Here is an 18,368-nt window from a genome sequence, read left to right on the forward strand (position 1 = left end):
ATGAATCAGGATCCCTTAGCAAAATTTTTATAACGTGTTGGTTGTGCCATATGTTCTGGGAGCAGACAGGGCAGACAGCTGCCTTAGGATGTTAATTGTTGGTGGTCCTAATAGTCTGGAGCTTGAAATAACTCCAGCTTTCAAAGAATACCTCTCTTTCTTGGATTGTGGAGTATCTTCTGCAGAGGAAATCACTTGCTCTGGGGAAACACCAAGGGGGAAAACCAAACAAACAAAAAAACCCCCAAAAAACCAAACACCACGGGAAACACCGTGGCTCTGAAAGCAGGGGGACACAGGTCTGCAGTGAGTTCCCAGGTCTCTTCATGCATGGGAGTCACCGCAGCCAGAGCTGACAAGTTTGTGTGGTCTGAGGTGGGTGTGAATTTGCACCTGTTTCCTCAGTTCCCCAGGCATGCCCTTGGAGCCGCGTTCCTGTCAGTGGTCTTGTTGTGGGTGAGTATCACTTGAAAAGTGAACCAAAACAGAGAAGGAGGAAGATATCCAGTTACTTGGGACCCTTCTCAGGAAACTAAGCGTAGGAATAGGGCACAAGAAGATAAGTCTTGGGCTTGAAAGCACAGAGATGATGGCCTGAAATGCCCCTGAAACTTCATAGCCAAGTCAGGGCAGATGCTACCTGCAAAGATGTAGGTGTTGATATTCTGGATAAAATGCATCCACGTCTTAAAGCTCCTCTTTAAAAACGTTTGTGTGTTGGAAATTCTGATGGAGATGTTCTCATTCATTTACCCGTGCGTGTTTGAAGGCTGTGCTTTCTTCATCTTTTCAGTGTTGGGAGGGTGTGCCTGCAGGTATGGATGCTCCTGCTGACAGCAGATGAGTCCCAGCCATAAGTCACAGTTATTAAAAGACCAGCCTGAGTTCAGCAGACACTGTCACCTTTATAATTTTGGTGGGCTGACAGATCTGTCCATGACAGCAGCCCTTGCGACATCCCGAAACGCAGGTTAACCAGGAGTCGATGATGTCATTTTACCTTCCCGTGTGTGTGCAGCCAGATTTGGATTTTATGTGGCTGGGTGCAGACATGGGAGACTCCAATGCAGTGCAGAGCCCATGTCACGCCACGGCTCTGTTCGCCCACCAGCACCCGAGTTGCTGGCACGGTGGGTAGAGCCAGTGCTGCTGCACCACAGCATGGGTACCTGCGCCGAGGACGTAGGGCCACGGTTACATTCGCACCCAGTGTATTTTGCTTTTGTTGTGAATAATCAGCGTGCCTCAACAGAGGCTGAACCTCACCCTGACTGGCCAGGTAATGGGCTTTCACCCTGGGGAGGGTGAAGAAGAAAGGATCGGAAGGGGTTGCAGAAGGGGAAGCGGCTTTTTTCTGTCAGCTGAGGTTTTCCAGGGTGTAAATCAGTGAGGTGAATGTATTTTGCAGCTAGTCAGATACCTTCCCTTTCTGAGGGACTACTCAGGTTATTTTAGAGGAGTAGCTAGTTGGGAGAAGTTAGCTGGCTTTCTCCTCATGACAGCTACTCTTGATAAAGTCTGCGTTTCTTTGTTTGGCCATGTTTCAGACTAGAGGTGAAATTAGGAAACAGCATCTCTTTAGGATTTTATAGGTATAGTATTTTGTCCAGGTTTGGTAGGTAGTCCTTGGGTTTATTTATCCCTTTAGGAAACAAATACTGACTGTTAGACTTGTTGAAAAAGATTTAATCCAAGTTTTTTTCTTTTGGAAGCTTGGTAAGGTGTTCTGGGGGGGTGGGGAAGATATTTAAGAAAAAATAGCTTTTTTAACTTGTGTGAAAAAGTGTTAATTCATTTTGGTTTGCATGGGGAAAAAGAAGATGAGTTTTCTTAAAAAAACAAAACAAAACAAAAAACACACAACAAAAAAAACCCAAAACCAACCCAGAACAGATTTTTTTTTTTTTTTTTACTTTCCAAAAGTCTGCTAAAAAAGCAACATTTTCTTATTTCTTAGTCCTGCAGCGTTTCCCCCCCTCTCCCCCAATCATCTCTATTTTTTAATCTTAGTGCTGAGGGGCTATACAGAACTAAAAATGGTTGGAGAGTATTTTTATTTCCTCTTTTTTTTAAAAAAAAATTTTTTTTTTTTTTCTCCCTCATGGATAAAAGTTGCAAGCAAGTCTGTCATAGGGATGCTGGAGGTCCTGGCCATGCTGCTGATGGGGGTCAGGGAGATCAGGTATCTCTGCAGCGGTGAAACCTGGGACAGCCGCGGGGTGCCGGCTGCCCGGCGGGTGAGCTGGGATGGCCGCTTCAAGCTGGAGCTGGAGGGCGATGGATGCCACGATGTCATGTCTGAGGTGACACGGACCGCTGCAGCCAGACACTCATTGTGCAGTGATGTTAGGAAGGGTTCAGAGATCCTTGTCACAAGAGTCAGGTGTCCGTGAGGTCTCTGAGAGCATCACAGCTGCCAGCGCCAAACCTGGTTGTGGTCCCAGCCGCAGCCCCGGGCTGGTTTCGGGTAGACGGTGGTACATGGTCCTGGCAGGAGGAAAGCTAGCTTGGGGCTCCTCCACGCTGTCTGTCCCCTCCCAAAATAGGGCAGGGGGCCCTTGGATGGTCAGGGGAGGAGGCAGTGGGTGGGAGAGGGGAGGGTGCTGAGTGGCAGGTTGCTGCAGGAGGACACGGGCTGAACCTTCAACCCATCTAGCACCCTTCCAGCAGCTGGGCAGGAGCCCTGCCCTGCCCACGAGCTGGAGTGCGACCCCTCGTCCCAGCGATGAGAGCACGATGCCTCCTGGTTACGTTACCTTAAATACTGCCAAAGGCCGATGTGGTGCTGCTTTAAGAGAACAGATAATTGGTCTACTCCTCGTTTGGCAAATGGGAGTTTAAAGCAAGCTCTGCATATCCAATAGAGTTAGATTTGAAGCAGTCTGTTGTTTTCTCATGTGAATTGCAGTGTTTGACTGTGTAACACTCTGTCATGTCAGAAGGGATTTGTTTACCCCTGTCGGACTCATTGGCTCTGTCAGCAGAGCTCACTGTTACCGAGTGGGGGAAACAGACGCCGGGATGTATAGGTCCTACAGAAATCCTACAAATGTGGTGCTTGATTTAAAAACCAAACCAAACCCGATGTTTCAGATCTGGAGGACTGTTCCCATCCAATTACAACACTGCAAGTCACACGTTTTGATCTTTAAAACCTTGGCAATGTCCCTCCAGATCTATATTCTCTTTGAAAAAATATTGCCTGAAATAATTCTGCAGCAACAGTTCAGGCACAAATTTCCTTTTGTCAGTGATGTCTGCTCAAGTAATCATGACAGTTTCATACTGTTTTCATTGAAAGGGCTGTATCTGTCAGATACTAAGCCTTACAAAATATTGCCTGCTGGAAAAGTGTGTTATGTGCAGATTTATGCAGGGCAGCTCACCAAGTGAAATTTCTGTGGCAGAGGATGAATTCAAGTGGGTCTTGTCCTTAGATGTTTGAATAAGAATTTGAATCTGTGTTCTGACAAGTAGCTGTTTAGCCTAGCCCCTTCCCCCATCCCCAAATACTGCAAAATTATAAACTAGCAATGTGATCGAAATAAAGCAAATTATGCTTTCTAAATGCAGAATTATGCTGGACAGCCCAGTAGCTGGAGTATAGAAGTAGATATACGTAGCGTAGGTGTGAGTTGTGCCATAGGTGTCAGTGGCTGTGATCTGGAGGAGCACCTAAGTAGTAGTGTCTAATCCCATGGACCAAGAGGACTGGAGGTACCTGTGAATGACCGTGGTGGTTTTCAGCAGTTATCAGTGCTACAGGTGTTCGTGTGTGCTGTGCTGCGCTTCGGGTGCCTGTTACTGGTAGGTAGACAGCAGAGGAACTCCTCTCGGTAGCTGTGGCTCTGGTGAGGCCGCCAGCGTGCTGTCATCCTGCGCCCGCGCTGCAGTCATCTGCGTCCTGGTGACGAAGGGCGAGGACAAGGATCCGTTTGGATCTGACCCCTTTACAGAGCATTGCAGCGAGCACAGCTTTGAGCTTACTGGTGAACGTGGGCCGTCATGTCCAGCTGGTGCCCTGTCGAGGGAAGGCGTTCTCCATCCCCCTGCACTGCGTGGGTCTCTGACAGGAGGGAGGATTTAATTTTCAGGCCAGTGACCCTAGCGTTTCTGGCTTTGCCTTAGCGGAGAGGTGTTGAAACACAAATCAGCTCTGTCTCAGCTGTTTTGGGCAATCCTCCCTCCGACGGCCATCGGGGAGGGCTTTTTTTGCATTCCTTCTCTATGGAAGTACCCTAATGCGAAGTACTTCTCAGCAGAGGTTTCAGCAGCTCCCTGAGGAGTTTGGAAAAGAAATGGGATGTCTGTGTACAGCACAGGAATCTCAGTTGGTGAAACTGTTCAGTGTGTCACTGCAGTGCTAAACTGTTCATACCATGTTCTAGTTGCCCCACTTGCAGATTTTTAAGGCCAGAGGAGATTGTTACGGGCATTTAGTCTGCCTCGTGCATAAAGGATTGTAGGATTTCATCTGATGATTTCCTCATCCAGTTCAACAAACTAAAGCTGAAATGGACCACATGCTTCCAAAAGGCATTCAACTTTCGCAGAACAAGTGAAATCCTGACCCCTTTGAAGTCACTGTGAGAAGTGCCATTTGCTTTAGTGGGGCCAGAATTTCCAGCCGAGCTTCCAAGTGACCCAGGATTTACTACTCTCTTATTCTTCTGTCTAATTATCCTCACCTAAACATTTGCCTTACTTGGGGCAGTAAGGCAAACAAGATGTGACCCTTGGTTTTTTAAGCTGTCTAAACAAAAAAAAAAGTGCTTTTTTAAGCTTCACTGGTCGTGTTGATATTCTCACTGGGCACTATCTTTGCATGTGTTCTTCCCTCACTTCTTAGTTCGTTCTTACAACTAATGTTTCCTCGAATGTACAGGTTTTTATTTTTCAGGATACTTGAAGAATGCAAGTCCCAAAGTTTTAACCATTGGGGTGTGCAATCCAGCAAGAATAAAGTATATGTAGATGGGTACAGGAGGAGGGATATATCCAGCCAGCTGTGGTGTACGAGGTTTAACTAACAAAATGAAGCAACCCATTGCTACATGAGGATTTTAATGCTGTAGCTGCATTATGTTGTTTGTCTATGAACTTACATGGGACATACATTATTTTAGCACTGTTATTACTACTAGTTTATAAAGCCATATTTAAAATTGTACACTTAATTGTAACATAACTTTAAATTGTGCACTGTGTTGATCCATGTATATATATATGAGAAAAATCTGTATATTTTGTCTTTATGCCGTATGTCATTGGTGTGTAAATTATAACTAATGGATCTAAAATACCCTTCTGGTTCATGTCCTTCTTCTGAACATCTCTGTGCTTTCTGTAGAGCTGTGAACTAATGGTGTTCTCTTCAGTGTGAGAGCGGGGAGTCCATGATAATGGCCACCGAGTTAACCCACATCTCCCCAGGCAAATACTTCAGCCACCAGCATTATTTGGATGGGGTCACTCTGTCACTGCTCATCTCTCCCCTTGGCACCGCAGGAGGGATTTCAGGGGCCAGCACAGGAGGAAGGACTGCACTTAAACTTGGGCATGAGGAGGGGTCCCTGCTCGTCTCTCTTTATTTCGTGGTTAATGCTACCAGCATGAAAATAATCCTGAGAAGGGAACTCTGTCGGAGGATCGCATAAACTTTAAGGTCTTTGCCCGAAGCACTGTGCTGGCTAGTTTCATTGTACGATAATATTTTGGAAATTTTTCAGCAAATGTAAGTCCTTAGCCAGACTTGGCATGCTGCCCCAAACGCAACGTAGGGACCGCGTGACAGGAGACGTGACCGTGCTGGAAGGAATAGGGGGCAACAGCGTGCAAGTGATAAAGGTGCAAGACTATACACTGTTGCCTTCAGACCTCGTGGAGGCTTGACATCAAATCCCGCTTCGTAAGTGATGACGTCAGTGTTGCAGGCATAAACATCTATGTTTAACAAAAACCTGCTGGGTGGGTGTGTAACCACCCCCCGCACTTAAATGCGGAGCTCTCTAAATGCGGAGCTCTCTCTTTGGGATGCGTCAGGCGCCCGCAGCGGGGAGCACAGAGCGCGGGTGGGTGTTCTCGCCCCGCAGCAGGGTGCTTGGCCGACGCCTGCCGCGGGTGCCACGGGAAGCCCTGCAAGCGCCCAGCCTGCCCGCTGCTCTTGCTTTCGCAGGTCCTGCTCTCGTGTCCCTCCTACCAGAGCCGCAGCCCGGGGCAGGGGACGCTTTCCCTCCCGTGAGGGTTGGGACAGTGCCTCAGAGTGCGGGCTGAGTGGGTGGGAGAAAGGAAGGGTGGGATTGATGGGCTGTTGACCCAACTTTGTGTCTTGAAGGGGACGGGTAGGTGCACTTCACCCCCCTGAACATCAAAACTGATGTCAGGCCCAACCCTGTAGTACCATTCTGAATAGATTTTTAGTTCCTTTCATTGCCTTGCAGTTTTATGGTCAGTGAGGTTGATGTTTATAGACTTTTTCTCCACGAAAGCTAGAAATGTCAATGTATTTAATAAACACGGAGGTCAGAAACATTGTACCTAGCTTGAAATACAGGACTTGAATCATTAAATATTACAAGCTCAGAAGAGCTGGCAGCCAAAACTGAGAGCGCTGTGAAGGTCAGGTCTCTCTCCATTCTAGAGAACTTCTGTCCTGGTGAAATACTCACAAAATCTGTTTATCCGCCAGTCCCAAAAACTTTACATGATGGCATGTGAGAAATATTCTGGACATCACATGGTAGTTCTGGGCTGTGCGGGCACATGCAGCTGCTTACTGCAGCCTTGCTGGTGGGAATTTGGTCAATCCTAGTAGCTGGTGGTAAGCCTGATCCTTACTTCAGAGAGCACTGCCGAAAAGGTGAGGGTGCCTGTGTTTTCCATGTGAGGAGATGGAGGTGGGTTGTCCAAGAGTGCCCCAGGACAGCACCCTGAAGGGAACTGCACAATTAAGTTTCCTGAAAAGCCATTTAGCCATCAGCCAGATCCTGGGTGGGAATATTGTTCCTGCTCCTTGCAAGGGCTTGGACTAGATGACCTTTGAAGGTCCTTCAAACCCAAACCATGCTATGATTCTAATATTCCTCATTTTCCAGTGAAATTGTTAATAGCAGCTGATGAGAAGTCTCTACGGCAGCTCTGTCCCCACTCTGATGTCTGTTGCGAGACTGGGGTTCAGTTGCCCAAGGCAGGTGCCCAGCGTCCCCCGAGATGCGCTGGGAGACCTGGGGCATCTGTGCAGAGCTGCCGGGCAGGACCCAGGGGAGACCGCGACCAGGAGCTCCAGCCGGAGGCCAGGTAGGCTGTCTTAAGGCTTCTGAATTCGTGGCTAAACACCTGTGTTTAGACAACTGAATCCACCCTGGATAACCATTTTAAAGAGAAAATGAAAGAAGGTGGTGGTGGTGTCGCAACTAATGTTATTCAATGTTTATATCATGGTTGGTCCCAAATAATCTGACCAGCATGAATCCTTGCATGCAACGTTCTTCAGAGGCTCAGGCTGCCTACCATGAGGTTTACAATCCCAGAAAAAAGGTGGTGCATCAGCAGAGAGAAGAGAAAGACAGCCAAGCGGCTGTTGTTCCAATATTTGGCTCTGGATTTGGCCATGTACATTTGATGTTATATTAAGACCTCGCTAGGCATCTCTAGGTGTCTGTGGTGTTGTAATCCATGGAGATCTGCTCCGAGTGGTCCGTGGAGCCTCGAGGCTCCTCAGCGGAGCAGAAATGTCTGCTCTCGGGTGAGCTGAACTGCTCCCGCTCTGCTGACTGTACGGCCCAGGTCTCTGCGGGTCACAGTGGCAGCCGAACGTTTAGCTCACGAGCGTACGCTGCAGTCAGACATCAAAATTAACACCTCTTCATCCCAGGCTGAATCCCACCCTAAAATGTTTGTGTCTTAACCTGGGAGCCCAGCCATCACCTCTATTTTGATACTTTTTCTGGGAAATGATGTAGCATTGCAGACACAAGAAGTCGTTCGAGGCAACCTCGGGCTGTAACGTTGAGCACTCCAGGGCTGGGAAATAGTAAAGTTCAGTTGCCCGTATTGTTTTAACGCCACCTCCTTTTGCATAAAAGTATTGAGTTGCAGATTTCAATTCTTTCAGTCTCTTTCTTACAATCTTTTTCCCTTAAGACCTCTGCCTCATCTGTTGCAGGGGGTAGAGACTAGAGAATTAATGATGAGCTGGTGATTTCATTTGAAGTGTGACCCCCAAGCCTTATTTACTGCGCAAGATTCAAGTCCTACAATGGCAACGGAATGATTAATTTCCTCATGAGCTTCTCTGTGGCAGTCATTACCATGGTTTCTGGGTGCTTCAAAAATACTAACAAGTTTATTTTCACAACATCCCTGTTGAGATGCAGTAATAGACAAGACTAGAAAGATAGAGTTGTCAAGAGCCTTGAAACTAAGTGCAAGAAACTGGAATTTGATATAGGAAGAGCCAGTGGATGGACTCAAAGAAAGGAAAGATATAAACAAGCAACAGGCATCAAAGATATTCTTAGCAGATGCACTTTATGTGGGTTAGAGGGTCTTGGAGAAGTGCTGATTACTCTAGGATTGAAGATGAGGGTCTAAAATAGTGCCTTGTTTGTCAAAACAGGAAGGAAATGATTTAAAGGAGAAATGTGACACACAAGTAATAAGATTTGGAGAGAGGAGGCACAGGCTGTCACCAGACAGCAGTCCTTTTTCTGTCCGTCACAGCAAAATCTGCAGCAGCTGAGGATGTGCTGCCCTTACAGACAATAATGAAAGGAGCTTAGTTTTCTTTGCCCAGGCTTTAAGGTTGGGCCATGCTTCACTATCGTTTTGAAAGCAGCATTTTTTGGGGAGCCACCTGAAGCACAGTTATTGTCTAATAAGAAGCTTTGATTTGTCAGCTACAGCTACGCATAGAGAAATTGCTGTGATTTCACATACAGTGATTCACTGTGACAAAGCAAACCATAATTATTCAGTGTGCAAACTTCACTGCACGCTGACACGGCTCTTGTTGTTGTGGCTTCTCGGTACCCCTTTTAACCCGTGAATACAGCATCACAGAAATAGCCAGCGGAGCAGGGAAAGGTGATTGCTCCCAGGAGGATCCAAAGTGCTCGGAGGTGGAGCAACGTACTCGCTGCCGCTTGGGAGACCCGGGGCTGAGCATAGGAAACCTTCCCCCTACCCCAGCCTTTCTCTACGCCCAGCCCTATTTTTGGTCCCGCCGCTGAGGATCATCAGTGATTCATTGTCACACAACGATTCAGAAGGGGAAAATGCGAAGGTTTGCTGATGAAGAAAGCATCACCGTGAAAGCAGTTGGCTCCCGAATGTGTGCATCTTTTACTCTTGCAGAAGCAGGGGGTGAAGTTTGTGTCTCCCATCTCCTGAGTTGTTGTGCAAGTTGGGAACAGCCCATGCCTTTGCTCTTTACAGCTCTGGAAACCTTTCCTGTAATATTTCAGCTGTAAAGTACTGTTACACATTTTAAAGGTTGGACTGTAGCTATTCTGCCTTCTCAGGCTTAGTACAATCTGAATAGTAAATATTCTCCTGGCTATTGTTGGAAAGCCAATGCCAGCCCTGCTAGTCCCATTAAAATAATTCAAAAGATTACATTTACTTAAATATACGTGTCCTAACAAATGTGAGTTGGTAAGTGCCTGGATTTCATTGTAGCTCATAACCAGCTACCAAAACCCTGCAGAATACCAAGGGGTAGGAAAAGTTTGAGGATGATAGGAAGAATTTCTAGCTGCTATAACTATTGTTAGTTAATTTATTTGCTTTCTGCTGTGAGACCAAAAGCAAACCTTAACCGAAGAGGGGAAAAAAGTAACTAAATCTGATACACCGTTTATATAGCTGCGGATAAATCTGGAATCCACTTGGGGAATCAGAGTGAATGGCAATCTTTTTAAAGCCTGCTTAATGAAATGACTCACAATATCAAATCCCTTAGATAAGTCGCTAAAGAAGTCTTCAGTCTTTTAGTGAAAGCCATGAAAATATTAGTACTTTTACAATGAGCCTTAAAATATGACAAACAAGAATGAATGGTATGATTGCTAATTAATCTCTCTGTGTTTTTGCAGCTGGCTAACAAGATGGATAAAAGTACTTAGTAATGATTTGCCTTGTCTATTATTATATATATTTTTTAATCAGTAGATAGATTTCAAAGAACTTTGGAAACATGCATCACCTGAGCCAGATAGCATCAGGAAACTGTCAGAAAGGACCATATATGTGATACATGCTGGCAAATAGCCACGGCTGGTGGGGAAAAAAGAGCAAACGTTTAAACAAATGGGGTAAACCAGAAGATATCGATAGGAGGAGGACACAGAAGACGAGAAACCATTTTACAAATGCATACCTAATGGTTGTTAGGTGATGCTTTAAAATTCTATCTAGTAGAATTTTAATACTTCATGGGGAGGAAGAGGGACGAGATCCACAGGCGGGTGTCTCCATCGTATTTCACGCTATGATACCTGACAACAGAGATCTAGTGGCTGCAGCGGGCAGGTTCCCGTTCACCAAGTCTACATGAAACAGCTTGCTTTATTGCAATGATGGCTCAGTCCGTCTCTTAAAGTAGCTGATGCTGGCAGAGAGGCCAGGTAGATTTTGTGATCAACTTCTACCAGTCTAAAACCAGGCTCCTAGGCTTGGGGGCATCTTGAAGGCTTCAGAATGGCTTCTAACAGAATATCTTAAAATTCAGCATTTTCCATGCTAATAAGGTGAGAAACTTCTGGATTTGCTGCTGTTGTTTGAGGTTTCCTTTTAGCACCAGAAGTAAGCATTAGTAGATTCTGCGACAACTTTTACTTTCACAAATATAAGTGCATTCCTGTCACATTGAATTGTAAGTCAGGAAGGTGTTCAGTCATCATCTAAATTAAACAGTTTCTCAGTTCTACAGGCAATCTTATGTTCTACTGTCTTTTGGTGGCTGAGGGAGAAGAAACTGGGGTGAGAAAGGAAATGACAAATAAAATACTTAACATTCGGGTAAACATTTATAAAATCATAATTTGTACAGCCCTGATTATAAACATCGATGATTAAATTTCAAGGGTACCAAAACATGGCTGGAATGACTCAGAGGAGACACAAGTCATTTATTTTGGCTTGAGTACTTCCCTGCAGCCTGCTAGATGCTGCCCTCCAGGGCAGCCTTTCCGTATGCATCGTGCCACTCAACAAGGCAAAAAATGTTGAGGCAGAATGAGTCGTCCTGCAGCATTTCTGCTTGCAAATCTTATTAAACTTTCCTGTTTCCATCCAGATTCAAGACAGAAGGATGCTTCAAAGTAAAAATATTTTTAGGGAAATGAGTTTGAGGCAGCCCTGGCCCCAGCAGCAGCCTCGCGCTGTGCCCCTTATCTGATTCCCTGCTGCTGGGAGGCACCAGGGCCAGTTATTAATTGTACATCCCCAAACTTCTCTGCTGGGGTTAAAATGACAACTTAGGCGTCAATCACCCTGATTTTGATCTGGTATAACAATGCCCCGGATAAGGAAAGCCCCAACAAAGTCCCCGTTTAGCTGGTTTTTCATTCTCGCTCTGTGTGTAATCTCTGTCAAACAGAAGTGCCATTTTTAACTGTAATCTAAGCCTATTTGCCTCCGTACTGGAGTTGAGGGTAGCTCATGTCATCAGGCCACTGCAAACATAAGCAAACGAAGCTTTGTTAGGTAAGTAAATATTTCTTCTCTTTGACATGTGAATGAAATGAAATAGATATGAGTGATTGACTGACACCGGAGATGTCAGACCCTTTGGATGCCCCCCTCCTGGCCTAGTTTAGTCAGCATTTTATTCCATATGTATTCAAAATGTCATTAGTATTTCTTTATCCAGAACTCTAAATGCAAGAACGATGTTTGTAATTTAAAGTGCTGATCCTTCCCCTCCTTTAACCTCCCCATCCTAAGCAGGGTGTAGTCAGCCAATTCAACATTCAAGCCAAGTGAATCATGCCACGAGCCTTCAATGACACAATTACATCATCTAACACAGATACACCATGTTTCTAAAACATTTAGTGCTTCCTACTTGGTACTTCGTCTCTTAGCAGCCGTATATGAGAAAGCAGAAACAAATCATCCACTTTGCATTCAGCAAAACATCTTTGTGGAGGACTGAAGTTGGGCTTATTTGCCTTCAGTTTGCTTTTGCAGTTCAACCTCCTCCCGGTCGTTCTGACGAGTCTCCAGCAGAGCCGGCTGCTCCCGCGTGCCACGATGTGCCCCCTCCTGTTCATGCAGTCTGCCATCTCACTCAGAGAGGATCCAGCAATGAATGTTTTGACCATAAATATTCCTGTTTTCTTTCCTGGGGAAAATTGAAAGAGACTCTGAAGAGATCTTCTGGAAGAAGCTGCAAAAAAGACCCCAACATCTTTCTTCAAGGGGTTGCCCATGTGGCACTGTTGTTGATTTTACTTATGTATTGTTACTAGAAGAGAGACACGAGATGTCCCATCCAATCTTGCTGTATTTATACATCAGGGAAACGTACATAATTCTGTTGTTTGTGCCCCTTTCTTCTCCTTTTGCAGAATCCTCGATGATCGATTGCTGTCAGCTGCAGGGAAGATCCCCGTTGCGTCCTGAATCATTCCTCTGCAGACACCTCTTCTGTGCTTGCCTTGATGGATACGCGGTGGTAGTGCAGTATTGCCGGCATGCTTGGCTGACTCCTGGACCCCACCGTGGTGACAAATTGGCCTCCTCAGTTTCTCGTTTCCTGTTCCTGACCACCTACTCTTGGTTTTGTGGTGCATTTGCTTTCTGAAGATGCTATGTTGTGCTGAAACAAATACCTCCAGGCTTCACTGTGTGTCGCCAACTCAGCCTTCTCTTCTGGTGGAGAGGAAACCAAGGCCCTTCCTTCTTCCTCGCTGTTGGCTACTTACTGTGGAGCCATGTTTAAACAGAAAGACTTGTACATTCTTCAAAATTCCCTCTTCATCCCCTTGCTTAGGGGTTTCCTCACAACCACAGCATGGCTGTGGTGGGGTTGGGTAGCACGGGACATCCCTCCACCGGATTCCCCGTCTGCTGCCTGGGGCAGCTGCCTGCCACCCTGCCCTGGCGGGGACATCCACAGCAGAGAAGCTGGCCCTTAATTATCACATCTGCACTGACACCGCCTCTGTCGGCAACCTGTCCTTCATCTGACCTTCAGCACTCGCCTCTGTGGTGATAGGACATCTTACCATTATTTTCATAGAAACATGACACGCCTGCGTGATGTCGGCAGCGTGGCAGTAATTTAGCAATTTGTAGATTACTGATTGGCGAAAGTGGGAAACAACTCATGCAAATAGCAGAAATTCTGGCAAATTTAGTCAATTTTTGATTTAGGATTGTTGAACATCTCTTAAACCTCAATCATATAGGCGTTGACAACAAATACACCGCATGCCAGAAATGCTGCTGGATCAAAAGCCACAAAATAACGCTTCCAACGCACTTGACAATCCCAATCCTGCCCCTTTGGCAACAGCACGGGAAAATGAATAAGACTTTGTAATCTTATCTGCACCCGATCCAGGAATTTTTCAGGGACTCTAGCTTTGTATTAAGGAAAAATATAGGGTTAATCTCAGAGGGTAATACTATTATAGCAAGAGTTTTTATTGAATTTGTCACAAGAATGCACTATTATATTTTCTTAAAAATTGTAGAGAAGTATTAATACATTATACTTTCCCATGGTTTTAAATTGTACACATAACATACCTTCTGGGTTTTTTTTATTAATATTCTACCACTATTTAAGTTAAAAATGGTCTTTCAGCCAACAGCCAAGCATTAAGTGCTGGGGAAAGACAACATAATCTACAAATTTGGCAAATGTATTTGAATGGACTTGAAGATGAGGCCCTCCTCTGCTGCCAAGTGCTTTGGAGGTGCTTTACACACAGCCACGGGAGGGCAGTGGATGACTTGGATATGTGGTTTCTAGTTTTTATCTGTTTTTTAATCATTTCGTTTCCCTTCCACCGAGCTCCTATCTTGTCAAGAAATAAAAATTTGACGCTGATGTGAGAAAGGGGATTTGATTTTCATTTCCCTCTGCGGGTTTGGCACATTTTCCTCGTATTCTTGTTAGTTCAGCTTATCATCAGTGTGTGGAGAGCGTGTGATACCATCCCTGGTACTGCACGCTGGGCAAGAGGGGAGCGGGGGAAACGTGGTTGTACAACTCCCGTGTTTACACGACTTTCAAGGTCAGGACTTCCTTCCAAGAAAAAAATAACAGAGATCCCACAAACAGTTTAATGGCTATCATCTGTGGTGTTCACAAGTTGTCTTAGATGCACTCCGAATTCTTCCTTCTTCGTGGAAAGACCTGACCCAGGTTCAGCGCAGGTTTCAGCCAACCAGCAGTTCAATAACAAAATTATAGCTCTAGACCCTCCTGTGGTTTGCTAATGGGCTTGTGTATCTTTTTGCCTTAGCTTTTTGCTAAGCTAGCGAAGGGTAAAAGTTGTAATTATAATCGGAATGAAACATTTTTGGTAAAAACAAATGAAAACAGGTCTGCTTGTGATCAGTGTTACTGGCCAGAGGGTCTCTGGGATGGACAAAAAACAACTAGAAATGTCAGGACAAGCTCTCCAGACTGACCCCGTACCCCGATCAAAAGTATAGAAGTTGGCAAATACTCAGGATCAGAGGAAGCCCGGCCTAGCAGCAAGCAGAAACAGCCACATACCGGCTGGACAAGCACTCCATAGAGACCGAATACGAGTTTTACAGTTCACAGCAGAAGTGGTGTTTGAAACATTTGGAAGCAAGTTAGGGAGAACAAAGGCTGTTTCTGTGGCACACTGAGTGCGGGGAGGAGAGGAGAGCATCCACAGTCTGCCAAGGCGGTATGAAATATATGCCTGTGTCTCAGTACGCCAGAAGCTTCTGGGCTTTATTCCCAGAACTCCCACTGATGTGTATGACCTTGTGCTAGTCACCCACGCTTGCCGTGCCTCAGTTTCCCTATTGCAAAGTGGGGACAGAAGTCCCTCCGAATAGCTGTCAGGGAGCTGATTCTGTAACTTTTGGATGCTGAGGAGATGGTCTCTATTTGTATTTGAGTAGTATCATCTCTCAAGCATTTTGGAGCTTTTTGATTTTTGCAGTAGAGTAGCCAGTCTGTGTGTTGAGGCATTCCAGAAAAAGAAGGTCACAGCAGAGGCAAAACTCACATTTCCCCAAGTACAAGCTCCATTAGCTAATTATAGAAGAACATCCCATAGCAGCTGACCAAGTAGGAGCGCTGCGACTTGTACTGAAGTAGTTTTGACTCCATGTAACAGACAGTGTATAAATATACTGGCCAGATGCATGCCAGTAGGTTATTGACCCATCGTTTCATCTGCCAGGTTGGCTGGTCACCAGTTCCCAATGCAAGGTTCAGCGTGCCCATGCTGACAGGAGAGGACGCTCAGATGGCACTGGAAAAGCAAAAGGATCCTGACCCTTAACCATGAAGGGCAGATGAGAAACCACGGGGTGACTGATGAAAATCTCTATTTGGCCAGCCTGATGCTTGCTGGGTCAGACTCCACATGCCCACTGTGAATGGATTGGACTCGCTGTGTAGGTACATATGTGATTTATCTCTTGGTGGTTTTACACAGATTTACAAATCTGGCTTATTTTGCATGGGACTATGGCCTCCCAGATCTGTCACCAGCCTCGGGTTGCAATACATTTCTTTCAGCTGAAGGCTTGGATTACAGTACATCCAAAATTGCATGTAAACTTCAAGAAGCAGGATTTCTCCGTACTTGCATTGCTTTTGCTGTTCACCTACATCAAACTGAGCCTCCAGGCTCGTACCCGACAGTGGCATGTGCGCACAAGCACACGCACAGCCCACCAGTAACTGATTTTTGGGGGAGGCAGGGAGAGCATGTCTCTTATTAGATTCTTGTTCCGTTTTCTGTTGGTTTCCTCAATATTTGGGGTAATAAGTTTGTTGACAGAAACATCTCCTGATAAAGTGGGTTAACATCTCCCGATAAAGTGGGTTCTAAATGACTTTTGTAACACAACAGGAAGGAATTGAGAAACTGTATCTGCAGAGATGCTCGTTCGTGTTACCTCCTCCGAACAGTGAACGCAGCATGGGGGTGGTGATCATTTCAACTGTTTAAATATTGAATATTGTATACTGTCAGCTGGTTCCTTGTGACCTACCTGCCTACCAATATGTAGACAATTCCTTTTTTTAAAAAAAATATTTTTTTATGCTTTTAATATCTGGAGCTTTCCCCAGCACATCAACAACCAGTTCTAAAACCTCAGCTCCTTGCTGTGAGGTCTTGGCAGCCCGCTTGGCCTTCAAGTTCCCCATTTATAAAGTAGGAACAATACTCTTTCATTATTTCCTCTTCTGAGGAAAAGTCCACTGGAAACTGTGAGTTTCCCATGTCCTGAGATAGAGACATACGACTGCCTACAGTAGGTATTTTTTAAGTGTTCATATTGAGTGCTGTTGTGTTGGGGGCAACATGTAAGCATATAGAGGGATGGTGTTGTGTAGAAGGCTGGAAACCTGCCGCGGTGCATAAAGGTCCCACCTGGAACATACCTAGAGAGTTCCCATCAAAGGAGTACTGAAATTTCTCCCATAAGAAACAGTTTTTGCTGCATGGAAAGGGAACTCTTGTCTATGGCTGGTAGGCCTGTGTCAAGTGAAGGTGGAGGGAAGTAATACATAGAAAGGACAAGTTGTTTCCAGAGCAGGATGTTAATTTTGAGTTGCAGTCCTAATCCATAGTGACTTTTAACCTTTTTCTATTTGAGTATTACCTGTAAATCATTCAATTACACACCAAATCTTCTCAACTGAGTTAGGACAGTCACTTGGATTGTGGGAAATGATACTTTATATTCCTCCTCTAATTCAAACCTGATCCAAATTCAAGTGTTTTCCACTGGACTGCTGTGTGGTCTGTAGTGACGTATTCCCAGTTCCTTCTGCTGAAGCTGTTCTGCTTTGCATAAGTGCTCTGTAGGTCCAGAAACATGTGTGAGACAGGGATGTACTCTCCACAGTCCCCAACACAACAGCTGTAGGTTGAGGAGGAGGACAAAGAAAATGGATTGCAGGTTCACGTTCAGACTCATTTGCCCTCCCAAAACAGCATCCCCCACTGCCATTCTCTGAGAGACAGTGAGGGCCAAGAGGGACCGCTTGGGGGTTTAGGGCACGCTCCGAACAGTGGAGGGTTTCAGTTCAGCTCTCTGCTCTCACAGAAGCACAGCCATCCCCATATCAATGCACCTCAACCTCCATCAATGCCTTCAGCACCAGGGCAAAGCCCTCACCATCACGGCCTCCCCTCATGGGAGATATTTTTTGACAATGACTTCCCCCCAGTGATCTGTTCTTTACCAGAAGTGACTCCAACTGCAGCCTAAATTCACCAGAAATACTGAAAAAAATGTCGACCTGGGTCAATCCGAAGGAACATTTTGGTTCGGAGAGCTGTTTCTGTTGCCTGTAGAGATGAAAGCCAAATGCTTCTCCCAGGTTATGCAGTGGAAGTGGGTGGTGGAAGGGGAGAGAGGGACATGGGGTTACCAAGGTCAGCTAGTCTGCACTAAAAAAGTTTTGAGACCAGTCTGGTTTTGTTGCTGTTGTTATTTTTAAGCCACTAAGTAAACAAGAAATATTAATGACATCAGTAATCCCTCCTGGACATATGCCTGGTCATTAACTTCTCTTATTTTCCTAAGCAAAGGCAACAGCATCACATTGTGTTGATGTTTTTTCAAGAAAATATCACTAGCAAATAATCCTCTTAAGGAAGTGCAAGTGGCTGGAGGCAATGCTTGGGGCTAAAAAACACAAAGTGGACTCAAACCAAAACAACTGCTCCCCTCCATGCTACTCTGCTGCTGAGCCACTGTCAGAATACTAATACAAAGAGGTCTGGTTAGCCAGGCACTGGCTCACAAAACAAAAGGTTTTGACCCCTTTTGATAGAAAAAAGCTATGTTTGATCAGTGAACACTGTCATATCTTATAAAGGGTAGAGGATAAATCAGGTAGCAGATAATTATAGTGTCAAAACAGTAGATCAAGTCCATCCCTGCTGCATGCCGGTGGAATTTTGATACGTTTGACTAAATTTATTCTGTATTTTTACCTGCTACGTCAGCCCCGGTTCAACTTCCAGCAAAGGTGGTGCCAGCTGGCTTCCAGTGGGCCTTCGAAAGTTTTTCGCGGTGTTCCAAACCTGATTGCTCTACATATGCCCACTTTCAATGGGGGAAATTTATAAGGCCGATGAAAGCTATGTGCTTTGCAGTCTCTTTGTCTTCGCATCTGAAGAGGG

The sequence above is a fragment of the Platalea leucorodia genome (assembly GCF_965183815.1).
Source record: "Platalea leucorodia genome assembly, chromosome: 3".
Classification (NCBI taxonomy): Eukaryota; Metazoa; Chordata; class Aves; order Pelecaniformes; family Threskiornithidae; genus Platalea; species Platalea leucorodia.